This window comes from Scyliorhinus canicula, chromosome 1, assembly GCF_902713615.1.
Source record: "Scyliorhinus canicula chromosome 1, sScyCan1.1, whole genome shotgun sequence".
NCBI classification, from domain to species: domain Eukaryota; kingdom Metazoa; phylum Chordata; class Chondrichthyes; order Carcharhiniformes; family Scyliorhinidae; genus Scyliorhinus; species Scyliorhinus canicula.
The window spans coordinates 123,366,901-123,381,594 of NC_052146.1; positions in this window are offsets into that span (position 1 = coordinate 123,366,901).

Below are 14,694 nucleotides of genomic sequence, written 5' to 3' on the forward strand. Positions count from 1 at the left end.
TGGTGAACTTCCTCCACGAGAAATTTGCCCAGCAGAGGAAGGAGAGTTTGGAGGACCTGGCCAAGGTGGTGGATCCGATAAAGAAATGGATCAACTTCGTGGAGATGAGGTTAGAGGCCCAGGGCCGGGTGATCCATAAGGTGGAGGAGGCGGTGGGGAGCATAAGGAGCAGCTCGCCGCGATGGCAGTGGAGAAGGGGTTAATGAGAAATCAACAAAGGAGCTGCAGGAGAAGGTGGAGAACCTAGAAAATAGATCGCACAGGCAGAACGTTATGATCATCGGCCTGTCGGGCGGCAGTGAAGGCGTGGACGCCGGTGCATATGTGGCGTAGATGTTCAAGAAGTTGCTGGGTGAAGGGGAATTTGCTCGGCCCCTGGAGGTGGACCGGGCACCCAGGGTGTAATGTGGAAGCGGCAAGGGAAAGAGCCGGCAAGGGCGATGGTGGTGCGACTGCACCGGTTCCTGGATAAAGGACGGATTTTGAAGTGGGCCAGGCAGACGAGGAGCTGTAACTGGGAAGGCAATGAGCTGCGCATCTATCAGGACCTGGTCGCAGAACTGGCCAAAAGGCTCCTCCGGGCCCCAAAAATCAGTGTGACCACGGAGTACGCTGCGCCGCCGGGGGGCCATTGCCAGAGGCCCGCCCAGCAATTCTCCACTCCCGAGCAGTCGGGTTCCCGAGGGCGTGTAACTAACTACCGATTGCCGGTCGGGATGTTGGCATGGCGACTGCTGACTGATCAGAGGGAGGGCGTATCGGACACCAGGGGCGGCTTTATAGGCGGCTGGGGATTAATTGTGCGGGGGTTGAGGCTCGGGCACGTGGCTGATCGGGGGGGTCTCTTTCTTCGGTGCGGCTCCACGGTCCGAGTCAGCAATGGAGCACAGCATGGCCACTGGACTCTGAACTAGAATTGCAGGGGCCTATATCCGCAGTTATAGCTGCGATATTCACTCTGGGTCCCTGCTACCCCTCTGCAGGGCATTGAATTCGTTCAACTTTTTTCTAGGAATTTCAGGAGTAAAACTCCAACATTTTGACCCCAGCGTGGAGACATCGCCTCATTTTGGTAGAATCCAGCCCTTTGGCTCTTGACTGCCCAATAATTACAGTCACGGGGCGTGATTCTCCGACCCTCGCTGGGTGGGAGAATCGTCAGGGGTCGGCGTGAATCCCGCCCCACGCCGTCCTCCAAATTCTCCCGACCCCCCGCGTTAGTCGCCCGCCTCGGAGAATGGTGTGGTCCGGCGCGACTCAATGGGCGCTGAGGCCGCCCGAATTCTCCGGCCCGCAATGGGCCGAAATCCCACCCGTCTGTAGCCGGTCCCACCGGCGTGAATTAGAGTAGGTCCCTTACCAGCGGGACCTGGCGACGTGGGCGGGCTCTGGGGTTCCTGGGGAGGTCACGGGGTTATCTGGCCCTGGGAGGTGCCCCCACGGTGGCCTGGCCCGCGGTCGGGGCCCACCGATCTGCAGGCAGGCCTGTGCCGTAGGGGCACTCTATTGTTCTGCACCGGAGGCCGTGGTCCTCCGCCATTCCCGGTGCGGAAGCGATTCCCTCTGTGCATGCACGGGGATGACGCCAGCACGCGCGTGGAGGATTCCGCACCTTTGGGGCAGCCCAACGCCGGAGTGGTTCACGCCACTCTGTCCCGCCGGGACCCCCAGCCCCGCTGGGTATGGGAGAATCCCGCCCATGAGGTTTGTAAATTTAAACACAATTACTTTCCATTTAAACAAGAACTATAATGAAATCTGCAGCAAATACAACTGGTTAACTATGAGCTAATTGTGAATCCCCCACTTTAACTTGCTCCCACCTTCTATACACACACACACACACATACGACAGAGGGGGAGAGAGGGGTGAAAATCAAAAGGATGAAAGTCAAAAGAGTCTTTGTTTCAGATGGTTGTTTCCAGCACGTTTCCTTCAATCCAGGCTTTCAGTTCGAGGTTTTCACTGTAGATTCATTCAGGACTCTGCAGTTTCAAATTCGATCAACTCAGAGAGAGAGAGAGAGAGAGAGAGAAAGAGAGGAGAGCGAGAAAAGAGAAGAGCGAGAGAGAGAGAGAGACCACCAGCAAATCAATCAAACCCAGTCCCACCCCATCTTTGGACACTGAAAAATCTAATTTCTCCTGTTCAAACACTAACAACATCATATACCATGTTGCAACTTCTTGACTTCCTTATTCTCTCTGCTGTTTGGCTTAAAGATATATGTCCATTATGCATCCATGGATCAAAAATGATGACAGCAAAAATAAAGGGGAAATAAGGGAATCAACAGGAAGGACCCTTACTCCAGGAACTCACATCTGAATCTGCTGGAGAGAGCTGCTCAGGAGAACCCACAGCAGGACAGAACAGTGCTAGTATTAGCTCTGTACAGAACTCCAGGGCCTATGGTTAACAGCTGACAAAGAAGAAAGTTAACTCAGGAACAAAGTGATAAAAAGATGATTTATTTAGGTCTGGTGTGTCAATTGTCCTAATACAAATAAGGATGCAAAGCCCATGTGTGTTATATGCAGGGAAGTACTGGCACAAGAGAAGATAAGTTTTAGATTCAGAAAGAGGAGTGATGGGTAAAAAATTCCTTTTGAGGTTGATTGGATTTGTTTTGTGTACCGAGGTAAAGTGAAAAGGATTGTTTTGTGTGCAGCTCAGACAGATCATTTCTTACATGAAAAGAAAATACCGTATATACTCGCGTAACATGCGACTTTTGAGCACCTAATTTGAAGCCTAAATTTCGGGGGTTGCATGATACGCGAGGTACAAAAATCGCGGGTGTGAAATGCTGGCCAAGATAAGTCATATAGCATCCAGTGGTTAATGAAACTGTTATACAGGTATTTATTTTTGAACATAATGATATATGAAACAGGAAAACATTGGTTATTTAACATTTATTAAAATGTAAAAACATCATTAAAACAAACTAATGCAGGTGAACTAAAATCCTTCGAATTCGCTTTCATTGTCATCGTCATCGTCAAATAAAGCTTGGAATTCTTCTTCATCGAGGCAGTCGTCATACTGATCATCTTCCAGGTTTTCAATATTTTCATCCTCTTCTCCTACATCTTCGAATAAAGCATCATCTTCACTTCCATCCAAAGCATTTGCTATTCCACATTTTTTAAATGCTTTAATGATCAAATCGCCATCTATCCCAGCCCATGCCTCTTTAACCCACAAACACAATAGAGCCAAATCCAGAGCCTTCATATTCCCTCCCTTCGTAAATGATTTCTCTCCTTCCATCATCCAGTCATTCCATTTCTTCCTTAGATTGTCTTTAAATGGCTTATTGATGGATACGTCAAGTGGCTGAACGACACTAGTCAAGCCAGCTGGAACGATCGCTATATCGGTGTTCGCTTCGCGAACAGCTTTCATAACGGCATCCACTCGATGTGACTCAATTTGGCTGTATATTTCTTCGCTGATCTTTTCTCCATTTTTGCTAAGGGTCGATTGTGTCACCTGTTAGGTACCGTGACTGTTTATTATCGGGTTTAGTTCCGTGATTAGAAACAGCAAAACAGCTGTTTCTCATTCGCCAGTTTTAGGCGGAAAGCTTACCTGAGTGTCAGCTGTCATGTCAAAAAAGTGACTCGCATGATACATGAGGTATACTATAAAAGCATGTTTTTGGGCCGAAAATTTAGGGGTCGCATGATACGCGAGATCGAAGGATACGCGAGTATATATGGTATATAATCGGGCAAGCATAAAATACACAATGTAAATACATAGGCACAGGCATTGGGTGAAGCATACAGGAGTGTAGTACTACTCAGTAGAGAAGATTATGTTAAGAGATCAGGTCACTCCATGAGATGGTCGTTTAGGAATCTGGTAACAGCTGGGAAAAGCTGTTTTTGTAACTGTTCGTGCATGTTCTCAGACATTTGTATCTCCTGCCCGGTGGAAGAAGTTGGAAGAGTGAGTGAGTCGGGTGGGAGGGGTCTTTGATTATGTTGCCCGCTTTCCCCAGGCAGAGGGTGGTGTAGGCATAGTGAATGGATGGGAGGCGGGTTTGTGTGATGGACTGAGCGGTGTTCACGACTCTGTAATTTCTTAAGGTCTTAGGCCAAGCAGTTGCCATTCAAGTTTGTGACGCAGCCAGATAGGATGCTTTCTATTGTGTACCTGTAAAAGTTGGTAAGAATCAATGTGCACATGCTGAATTTTCTTAGTTTCCTGAGTAAGTATAAGCGCTGTTGTGCTTTCTTGGTCGCAGCGCTGACATGGGTGGACCAGGACAGATTTTTGGTGATGTGCACACCTAGGAATTTGAAGCTGTCAACCATCTCCACCTTGGCACTATTGATGCCAACAGGGTCGTGTACAATACTTTGCTTTCTGAAGTCAATGACCAGCTCTTTAGTTTTGCTGACATTGAGGGAGAGATTGTTGTCGTTACCCCACTCCACTAGGTTCTCGATCTCCCTCCTGTATTCTGACTCGTCATTGTTTGAGTTTCGACCCACTAAGGTCGTGTCATCAGCAAACTTGTCGATGGAGATGGAGCCAAATTTTGCCATGCAGTCATGTGTATATAGGGAGTATACTAGGACGCTAAGTACACAGCCTTGCAGGGCCCCGGTATTGAGGACTATCGTGGAGGATGTGTTGTTGTTTATCCTTACTGATTGTGGTCTATGGGTCAGAAAGTTGAGGATTCCAGTTGCAGAGTGAGGAGCCAAGTCCTCGGATTTGGAGCTTTGATATGAGCTTGGCTGGGATTATGATGTTGAAGGCAGAGGTGTAGTCAATAAATAGGAGTCTGATGTAGGAGTCCTTGTTGTCGAGATGCTCCAGGGAGCGTAGGGCCAAGGAGATGACATCTGCCATGGACCGGTTACGTCGGTATGCGAATTGCAGTCGATCTAGGTGTTCTGGGAGTAGGAAGTGGATGAGCCTCATGACCAACCTCTCGAAGCACTTCATTACGATCAATGTCAGGATTACCGGACAATAGTCATTGAGGCGCGTTGCCTGGTTCCTCTTTGGCACTGGTATGATGGTGGTCTTCTTGAAGCGGTGGGGCCTTCGGAACAGAGTAGGGAGAAGTTGAAGATGCCCGCGAACACATCTGCCAGCTGGTCCGCGCAAGATTTGAGTGCACGACCAGGCACCTCAGAGCCACTTATTAACTTACAGCTGCTGGGCCTGACCCATGGCGGTACATTAAAAACATGCCAAAAGCCCATGAGGCTGTCAGACGTACGGAGTAGCATCTCGCAGGAGTATCCAGTGATGATTATTGCCTTTCATGACGAACTACATGTGCAAGGTTGGATTTTCCATTTTCACAAAGATGAAGACGGCACATGGGAACTGGCTGAAGTCTGCACCTGATATGCGCATTGCCCTCTCCTCCTTTCAGCCTGTTTGGAGTGAGATTGTGAGCACCAAGCAGCCTCCCCTTTGAAGGTAAGCAAACGTGGCATGTATTGCGAAGGTCGGCCGTCGTGGATCACGAAGGTCAGCAAAAGTGTGTCACCGGAAAGAAAATCTGAAATGCACTGCACAAGATTCTGTCTGACTAAATAGCCCAGGGGCCTGACAAACCTATGTGAATTCTCATGCCCACCCACCTCCAAACTTTGCTCTGAAAATTCTGCCCAGGATTTCCAGCTCTTGTAAAACATATTCCTGGAAATTGATCAGATGACGTTGGATCATAAAACATTTGATCACATGACATAGTCAAATGGCACACACTCATAGTTTTCTGATGTAGTTGTGAAGCTTGATTGTTTTTGCTCATGGTTTCATGTTATCAAGAAGTAGAAGGCCGCTTGTGAGTGCATGCGAACCACATGTATACAGCTCAAAAAAAATACGATCAGAGGAAAGAAATTGGAGTTCAGTAGAAACGAGAAAGTTTAATCAACTGTGACAGTATTGGAAAAAAGGAAAAGACTTAATGGAAAATAGGAGGTCAAAGGTAAGATTCAGATCGTTTGGTTGGACCCAGTCTAGGATAGAGTTTGATGTGGTGGCATGAGTAAAGTCAAAAAGTGTTGAGAGGAATTTAATTATTTGGTGAAAAGAGAGTTTTGGGGGAAATTGGGTAGGAGGCAGTTTCAGCAATGTAGATACGATGAGTGATGTGCTCACAGGCATTCATGAGTTCTGGATTCATTAGAATTTGTCATTGGGCAAGGAGGATGTTCAAGGTAGTCACACTCACTGGGGGCAGAATTTTCCCAACGAATGGCCAAGTGTCAGATTCTGACTAAAATCTGCCATGCTTCTCCCCAGAGAAACTGCCAGATTTCCTCTCCAGATCTTCTGATATTTTGTCAAAAAAAAGCCGGGGGGGGGGTTATGTTTTGCACTGTCACTCTGACTGGGAGGAGCCTCACAGAGTAGTTGAGCCCAGCACTATCGAGTCAGGGGTGCCCTTTTTAAAGGGCACCCTGATCTCAATGTGGAATAACGGCCCCACCTACACCACCATTTCCGGCATCAGGGCTTCAGTGCCCCCCCCCAACGCGAGCATTGAGGCTTAGTGGAGCCCTCCCTCCTTTTCCCCACGTCCCCCCGACATAATAGGGTTCTCTGGAGGTCCAAACCCCGCCAACCTGGCAGTGCCCTTGACCACCCGGGGGTACACTGGCCTCTGCGCCCCCAGCTTGGACATCCCAATTGCCGGAGAGCAGTAGTGATTCCCGCTGAAGTGATATCACATAGGTGGGGGTGGGGGAGTGTGGGAGGCCATGTATGATGTCCCTGGAAGATATGGCGATATTTATATGGATGGTAATCATCGATGGGGAGCTGGGAAGATCCCATTTTTATCACTTGGCATCAGGTCAAATGACACACATCCCTGCGCAATTCCATTATGGCCCTCTCACGAGAGTTAGCGGCCATAATGGGATTTATACCCAGGGCGATGGACCTGGAAAAACCCCCATTCCCCCGGTTTTCAGTCACCAAAAGATTTTCTTGTGTTTTCTGTGGATAGTGTTTTTCTTCATATCCAATGAACTCCCCATCTCCCCAACCGTCTATGAAGCACTTTCTAATACCAAAAAAAAGGGAGGCAACAGTGGCAGCATTGGATATCCACAATTTCCTGTTTTCTGAAATTACTCTATTGTGTGAACTGAGTGAGTTCTATTGGGTTGTCTGGTTTGGCTGATACAGTAGCTGTACTGAGTCAGGAAAGAACTTGACACAGAGAAAATTAACTCCCACTCCAGATACAACAGCAATGGTCAGTAGTCCAGCTTCCAGTCCAGCCCACGATAATTCAGGAGGGTTAACAACCCCCGTCTAAGGGATTAGTTGAGGAATATGGTTGATGAAGAGAATAACCTACAATTAAGTATGTTACATCTGACCTGGTTTATGCAGTCTCCAGGTACTGGTCGGTGGTCTGTCATGAGAAATTTTTAGTTCTGCTTTCTTATCATCATGATGTATGATTTCTGTTTTTCTGTTGCCTTTATCTCCAAATGAGTGTGTTCGCTGTAGCATGCGCACAAAAGAAAAATGAGGGGACATTATTGGAAGTTGCACTTCCTACGGTTGACTGATATTTCCTTTTTTGTACAGCATTACCATGAGACAGACAGACCATTGTAACTTGAGTCCCTCAGCTCCATTTATGGTCTCTCTGATAGAAACACATTTTTATTCTTTCCTGTGTGATGTGTACAGATGTGATTAGTGAGCTGAGTGATGTTGTGAGGACCATTGTTCAATTTTGATATTAAATAAGCCGTGCCATGTTGGGTATGGGACAAGACAGGAAAAAAAACTTAAAGAGCCTTTCACAACCTCTAGGTATTTCAAAATGCTCCACTGCCATTGCAGCACTTTTAAGGCCACTCTTGCAATGGAGAAAACATGCAAGCTCTCTTGAACAGCAATGAGAAAATGATCAAATCATCGTTTCCTTTCATTGATGATGGTCGATGGATAAATGAACAGCAAGTACATTTGGGAGAACTCCTCAGTTTATTTTCTAAGTGGTACTATGGTTTATGTACACCTGAGAGGGCAGATGAAGCCTCCGATTAACATCTAATCCAAAAGGTAGCACCTTCAACAGTGCTTCACTTTCTCAAACTATCAGCCAAGGTTTTGCACTCAGCTGTCTGGAGTGGGATTTAACTGAACTCACCATCTCTGCCTCAAAGGGCAGCAGGGTAGCATGGTGGTTAGCATAAATGCTTCACAGCTCCAGGGTCCCAGGTTCGATTCCCGGCTGGGTCACTGTCTGTGTGGAGTCTGCACGTCCTCCCCCTGTGTGCGTGGGTTTCCTCCGGGTGCTCCGGTTTCCTCCCACAGTCCAAAGATGTGCGGGTTAGGTGGATTGGCCATGCTAAATTGCCCGTAGTGTCCTAATTAAAGTAAGGTTAAGGGGGGGGGGTTGTTGGGTTACGGGTATAGGGTGGATACGTGGGTTTGAGTAGGGTGATCATGGCTCGGCACAACATTGAGGGCCGAAGGGCCTGTTCTGTGCTGTACTGTTCTATGTTCTATGTTCTATGTTCTATGTAAAGGCAGAGGTTACCCACTGAGCCAGTTAATGTCTCCATATGGTTTAATACAGGCTTGGCCAAACTGTGACTCATGAGTGATGAGCCATTGATGAGCCATCAATCGAACACGAGACGAGTTGCTGTACAAAAGTTAGGCTTTAATAAGCTAGAAGTTAGCCCTGCGGTCGATTACAGTAAATGGACGACCGCCGGGCATTCTGGGTATTTATACCTCGCCCTGAGGCGGGGTTAACTCAGCCTCTCGACCAATCGGGGAGCCGTCACATGACTGGTCTCAACCAATCGGTCGAGAGGCACATGACCGATCAGGGCCAATGGTAAGCCAGTGTTCTGCACCAATGGCAGACAGCTATGCAAATCATACCACCACATTCACCCCTTGCAGAGAAAGAAGCCCGGGGTGGGGGGGGTATCAACGAGAGCCGCGGGAGGGGGGGGGGGGAGAACTGGTGGTATGAGTAGCAGCCAGAGAAGGGAGAAAATTTTTTGGCTTCCCACAGGCCCAGACAATTAACAATAGTACATATTGTCCATACAAGGTCCATGGAGTTGTTGAAAATTAAATAGACTCGATCAGTCTTTTCGTTGCCCATGACGTCCTGGCAGACCGCCGCAGTGGAGTTGGTGACGTTGGTTCAGCTGATGGTGGTGGTTCCGCTGATGTCCTGGAGTCCGTGAGCGATGGTCCTTGAACAGTCTCCGTCACCCGGGCTGGTGGTGGAGACGCCATGGATGGGGAAGGGGTGGCCTGGGAGGGGCGCTGGGGGGAAAAAAACAGGGGGTGTCTGTGGTGAAGGGGGGAAAGGGCGCACGGCGGCGGGTGCCAGGTCCCGGAGGGAGACCGTGTCCTGCCGACCGTCGGGGTACTCCACGTACGCATACTGCGGGTTAGCGTGGAGTAACTGGACTTGTTCCACCAACGGGTCGGACTTGTGCACCCGCACATGCTTCCGGAGCAAGATGGGTCCGGGGGTGACAGCCACGTCGGGAGAGGGGATCCAGAGGATGGCTTCCTGGGGAAAACAAGAAGTCGTTCATGAGGTGTCTGATTTGTTGCGGTACAGAGGAGTGAGCGGATAGAATGTAGGGCATCGGGGATAACCTCTTGCCATCGGGAAATAGGGAGATCTCTGGACCGGAGGGCCAGTAGTATGGTCTTCCAGATGGTACCATTCTCCCGCTCGACCTGTCCGTTACCCCGAGGGTTATAGCTGGTCGTCCTGCTAGAGGCGATGCACCTGTTGAGCAGGAATTGACGCTGCTGTCACTCATAAATGAGGACCCCCGATCGCTATGTATGTATGCGGGGTAGCTGAACAGGGAGAAGATGGAGCGGAGGGCCTTAATGACGGTCGATGTGGTCATGTCGGGGCAGGGAATGGCGAAGGGGAAGCGGGAGTATTCGTCGATTACCGCCAGGAAGTAAATATTGCGGTTGCTAGAGGGAAGGGGCTCCTTGAAGTCAATGCTGAGACGTTCGGAGGGGCGGGATGCTTTGATCAGATGTGCGCACTCAGGGCGGTAGAAGTGCGGTTTGCACTCGACGCAGATGTGGCAGTCACGGGTTACTGTCCTGACTGAGTGGACTGACCGCAACATGCGATTTTGTTGGCGCACAGAGTACAGCTCATTCCTTCTTCTGTGGCACCTGTTAAATTGTGCATTAGAGGGAGATAAGGAGCCGGGTGTAGCTTCAGCTTCACAGAAGGAGCAAACCGGAGATCAGGCAGAAGCCCTGGGGGGGGAGGAGGGAGGCAGAAGGGCTAAGATCGAGGGTTTATTCCAGTGGTGTTGTGAGATTTTGCTTGTAGTTTTTCACTGGTCCTACATGGGATCGCATGAACCTGACTGCCATTTTCTCTCACTCCCTAAACCGCTCTCTCGCTGCAGACCCGACAACTTGCAGTTTCTGTCTGGAAAGGGAGGAAACAGTCTAATGCAGAATAGGGTTGTAAGAATGTTCTCATTTGAAAGGCAGAGTGGCGCAATGGGTGGGAAAAGTGGTGTGGAAGCTGCCAGCCCAAAGGGCGTCTTCTTCCGCTGCACTGAAATCAAAAAAGGTAAGGGGCAGGTCTCATGATATCACACTGGTGAGGTGGGACTGAGGCCACCCCACCAGCAACTTTTTTTGTAAATTATTGGTGCACCAGTTTTTAAAGGGCACCTCAATTTCTAAAAATGAATAAATACAAATAAAGGGTTATGTGATGTGAGCATGGGAAGGGCTGCGTTTTTGTGAGATCTGGCTCTGCTCACCATGAATCATTTATCTTATCCTGGTGCACATTTCATGTTTGTCTTTTCTTGGGATATAAGTCTTGCATTATGTCCCTGGAGGACCAGATTGGTGTTTTGCTAAGGAGAACATAAAACGGCAAGATAAATTGCAGAAAATCCTTGTTTGACCATGGCGGTTGGAATGGGCTTGGGTGGGGTCCAGCTTGCAGTGGCATTGTTGCTAGTGAGCAGGATTTAGCATCAGCAGTGCTGTGTGCATATCCGGATGATGGCCACCATTGAGAATGCTGTTCTGGATAAGTTCTCGGTTCTGAGGTGGAGGTCCTTAGCGCTCACTTTGAAGATTTGCAAGGCATCTTAGGGAGAATGGTGGAGGCTCATGAGAGAGTCCTTTCATTCGGAAGAACACGTTCCCTGGTAAGTTCCCACCATCGAGACGCTGAGATCCTGCTGTGTGTGGTGTGGTTTATCCCGACAGGTTCAGGAGATAGGGGCCCGGCAAAGTGTGCCCGTGAGCCCAAACCCCGGTGATAAATGGGAGGTGAGTTCCCGAATGAGTTTGAAGATTGGCTGCCATGCTTTAGTAACCTTGATTTGGAGGCTGGGTGCATCAGGTTTGACGGAGCATAGAGTATCCGATCTTTGAGGTCACAGGCCCTATATTGTCCTATTCTTGGTCGAGTCATCCTTCATGGCCAGGGCCTAGACTGTGGGCTGCTTGGGTGCCGGAGTGGCGGCATGGTGGAAGTGAAGGTGCTTTGCTTGTTAGAATCCTTGAGAGATCCTGAGAAGTGTTTGTTGATCCTTTCTTGGTGTCAGCCTTCTTGAGCAACATAGATGTTGTCATTACGCTGCAATTCTTCTATAATCCTGGATGTTACTCCCTTGTGATTACGTTGTTGATTAATTGTTGTTGCCTTTTCTCCTGCAAGGGAGTATGAGATGTGAGCACGAGACGAGTGTCGTCTTGTTATCCTATTATAACCAAAATCATGTTGAGTCGATTATGTGAAATGTGGTCTGTGCACAGTTTTACTCCCTTTTGTCATTATGTGTTATAATCCTTGTGGTTGTGGGAGGGTGTGCCTTTTTGACACCTCCTATCTCGTTCATGGTGAAGGTGAGTGGAGCCAAGGCAGGGCGTTTCTTGTCAGTGAAGCGGATTTATTTTTGCTACGCTATGTAGAGTTTGGAAGATGGGAAAGGAAAAGGCCATGTCAAGGAAGACTGGAAGGTTGGAAAGGAGGAAACTAAAGATTTCCTCACAGAAATGTGCACAATAGAAATAAAAATGGGTCTGTAAAGGTTGTCTGTGTCTTGCGGTGATCAAATGTCTGAAGATTATCATACGTGATTCTAAAGTTCATAAGGTTTGGCCATTCCAGTTTAATATAATTCTATGTGAATGGAAATATTTTTTTTAAAATGTGATTCTGAAGTTGGGAGTTATCAGCGATTTGAAACAGAACACACAGCTACTTTTGGAACCCAATGTTGACAACACTCCTGGGACAAGTTCAAGTGTTTTAGAGGGTATTCTGCAAAAACGGGGTTGAGATTCAACACTACTCTTGACCTGCAACTATTATATTCAAAAAAACCTCGATCATTGTCGCCTCAGAGTTATGTAATCCTACTGTGAGTCAAGAAAGGGAAATCAAATTTTTTCCCATGTGTATTGCTCTGCAACTCTTATACACAAAGACTAACCTAATTCTTGCTGTCGGTGGTGAGAATCATGATCAGGCGGAGAATAGAGCGCAATAGAAAAATTGCGATTTATCCCGGCCCCAATTCTGACACCATGCTCCGATCACCTGCTAGCACTGTTAATAAAGTTCGTGCCCCGCACCAGTAAGCCCATGCAAAAGCATAATTTGCATGGATGTAAATCTCATTAGCGAGTTGTACACTGGATTCTCCTCCTCTCCACGATGCTCCATGACTGTCAGGTGGAAGACACATGCGGCGGAATTCTCCCGTACCCGGCTGGGTGGGGGGTCCCGGTGGGACGGAGTGGCGTGAAACACTCCAGCGTCGGGCTGCCCCAAAAGGTGCGGAATCGTCCACACCTTCAGGGGCTAGGCTGGCGCCTGAGTGGTTTGCGCCCGCTGATGTCAACCCTGCGCATGCGCAGGGAGGTTCACCTTGGCGCCGGTCATCGCCAAGGATCACACGGCCGACGTGTAGGAAAAGAGCGCCCCCACGGCACAGGCCCGCCCACAGATCGGTGGGCCCCGATCGTGGGCCAGGCCACCGTGGGGTAGCCCCCGGGACCAGATCATCCCGCGCCCCCCCCCCCCCCCCCCCAGGACCCTGGAGCCCGCCCATGCCACCAGGTCCCACCTGTAAAGGACCTAGTCCCATTTACGCCGGCGAGACCTGCATAGAACGAGCGGGACTTCGGCCCATCACGGGTCGGAGAATCGCCAGGGGGAGACCGCGCGATTCCCGCCCCGCCAAATCTCTGGTGCAGGAGAATTCGGCAGCCGGCGGGGGCGGGATTCACGCCGCCCTCCCCCAGCGATTCTCCGACCCAGCGGGAGGTCGGAGAATCCCGTGGTATCAATTGTTGCAAGGAATTTTCAAGCAGGGCCTGGGCAGCATGGCTGTTAAAGGGGAGTGGGAAATAAAATAATTCTCAAAAACTATCAAAACCTAACAGGTTTGCGAGGGGTAGCTTATTAGATCACAGGAGGTCGTTACATTGGGGTTCTTCCCCAATGTGGTGGAGATTGGCCTTAATTGGTGATTATTGTTTTTTCACCAAGCTATGGCGGGATCTGAATCTCCCCAATGGGAGCAGACCGGTTAGATCGGAAACCAATCAGTGCCCGGCACGGTTCCCGATTTTAGAGTCTCCAACAATCTAACTCAGGGGTGGGCAAACTACGGCCCGTGGGCCACCAAAGGTCTTTATGCGGCCCACCAAGATCAAGTCATAAAAAATTTTTTTTATTTTCTTAATTTTTTTTTTTATTTTAAGGTTACTGGGGGGGGCTGTTGGGTTACTGGTATAGGGTGGATACGTTGACTTGAGTAGGGTGATCATTGCTCGGCACAACATGTGTTTCATGTGAGGTTTCTACTTTAAAATATTAATTAATAAAAATTAATTGCTTTTTTTTTCTTTAAAAACCTTTTATTTTGGCTATTTTAAATATTAATTATTTTACTTAATATACTATGCGGCCCTTTAAAATTGTGAATTTCTGAATGTGGCCCTTGCACGGAAAAGTTTGCCCACCCCTGATCTAACTGGCTCGCTCAGATTCGGGATTAGCGCGACATGACCCCTAGATCGTGCCCTTAGTCTGCAAATGGAGAGTCCAGCACATTTTTTTTTACACGAGGTTCATATGGTCTTCGTGAGTGAAATTATTGCTGTAATAGTAATTTAAACTATAGATAGTGTATGCACTGTAGGTTTGTGCTGAATAAGGTGGTGTTAAAACTGCCCAGCCATATTTACTGGGTGGTTATAAAGCTGCCAGTGAGAGGCATTTGTATTCGATTAGCTCTCACGAGGTCAATGAGTATGTACTAACCTATTGCATAAAATGAGCCTCAGGCCTCTCCTAAAATGCAATCTAATCAATGCTCAACCGTACATGTACATCAGGAAAACAGGCTTCACTATAATAATCTAATGAATCAGTCCTCTGCGCTTCAGCTTAGATATTTCCCTCAGGCATCCATGGAGAAAACACGGCCAACTCATATGGCCTGTGTTATTGGTATTTCCATTGGAGATCCGCTGAGAGATTCCTGGAAGTAGCTTTGGACCAATGTGGATTGTTGTGGTGAGACGTCATCTATCAGTTTTACTGTACAAATTCCATGTGCCTCCCAGGTTGGTATAGACTGGAGACACATCTTTGGTGCTATTTTTCAACTCTGAAACCAGCTTAG